The sequence below is a fragment of the Schistocerca nitens genome, chromosome 1 (genome assembly GCF_023898315.1).
Source record: "Schistocerca nitens isolate TAMUIC-IGC-003100 chromosome 1, iqSchNite1.1, whole genome shotgun sequence".
Lineage (NCBI taxonomy): Eukaryota > Metazoa > Arthropoda > Insecta > Orthoptera > Acrididae > Schistocerca > Schistocerca nitens.
Genome location: NC_064614.1, coordinates 437,874,684 through 437,876,191, shown reverse-complemented (window position 1 = coordinate 437,876,191; position 1,508 = coordinate 437,874,684). Strand labels below are relative to the sequence as shown.

At 48.5% G+C, this 1,508-nt stretch overlaps 1 non-coding gene across 1 annotated transcript; it reads left to right on the top strand.

Moving 5' to 3' along the window:
• Window positions 1-490: 490 nt before the first annotated feature.
• Window positions 491-564, top strand: Trnai-uau (transfer RNA isoleucine (anticodon UAU)). The gene has a single exon. It is a non-coding gene; the product is annotated as a tRNA-Ile (tRNA).
• The last annotated feature ends 944 nt before the right edge of the window (window positions 565-1,508 follow it).

Sequence of the window (1,508 nt, the reverse complement as noted above, 5' to 3'; positions counted from 1 at the left end):
TTGTTCAGTAGGAGCACCGGAGACGTCGGCAAGATGTTGCATCCGTAAAACGACGTGATCAACAGTTGCTCACAGCAGTACCGGTGGAACCAGAGCAACGTGTTTGTGTATATTGGCCTTCATATCAGAGAGGCACGGAATGTGTCTCTAGTACACACGTTCTTTTAGATAATTAAATCGACACTCTCACTGCAAACAGGCGTTGATATACATAATTGGGGATATGTTGATAATGTGTGCCTCTACTGGGACTCAAACCCGGGATCTCCTACTTACATGGCAGACACTATATCCATCTGAGCCTCCGAGGGCACAGAGGATAGTGCGCCTGCAGGGACTTATCCCTTGCACGCTCCCCGTGAGACCCACATTCCCATGGGCAAACATCTATTAGGCGCACTATGAAAGTAGTGGTGTGGAAATGTTGGGAATGTGGGTTTCACGGGGAGCGCGCAACGGATACGTCCCTGTAGGCGCACTATCCTCTGTGGCCTTGGTGGGTCAGATGGATAGAGCGTCTGCCATATAAGCAGGAGATCCCGGGTTCGAGTCCCGGTCGGGGCACACATTTTCAACATGTCCCCGATGATGTATATCAACGCCTGTTTGCAGCTAGGGTGTCGATTTAGTTATCATTTCATTATAGAGAAGCTGCACGGTCATCAATGGTATCTGTTATTTCGGGAACTAATACTACTTTTGTGGTGTCACCGCCAGACACCACACTTGCTAGGTGGTAGCTTTAAATCGGCCGCGGTCCATTAGTACATGTCGGACCCGCGTGTCGCCACTGTCAGGATCGCAGATCGAGCGCCACCACACGGCAGGTCTCGAGAGACTGACTAGCACTCGCCCCAGTTGTACGACGACTTTGCTAGCGACTACATTGACGAAGCCTTTCTCTCATTTGCCGAGAGACAGTTAGAATAGCCTTCAGCTAAGTCCATGGCTACGACCTAGCAAGGCGCCATTTGTAACATTGCATGTATCTAAAGAGTCTCACTTGTATCGCCACAATCTCCAGATGTCTCATCAAGAATGCTGTATACAAAGGATGGATTAAAGTTAAGTATTTTAGAAGCTACGTACTTTTCTTTATAGCATTCATAACGTATCCTGTTTCAGACCTCACTCCATCCTTCGTGAGTTAGCGCGTGCATCTTGGCCGCCTCTTTCAATTAGTGTGCGTAGTGTTGGCAAGTCTGCCGACACTACAACTTTCATATATAGTTAAAATATAGCTACCCAGCCATTGACCTTCTTGTGCGAACGTACACACTATGTCCCAACTCGTACGTGACTTGGTATATTAATCTGCCACGAGTAATGATTGTGGTGGGCAAACATCTACTAGGCGCACTCGAGCGGTTCTGGGCGCTACAGTCTGGAGCCGGGCGACCTCTACGGTCGCAGGTTCGAATCCTGCCTCGGGCATGGATGTGTGTGATGTCCTTAGGTTAGTTAGGTTTAATTAGTTCTAAGTTCTAAGCGACTGATGACCTCAGAAG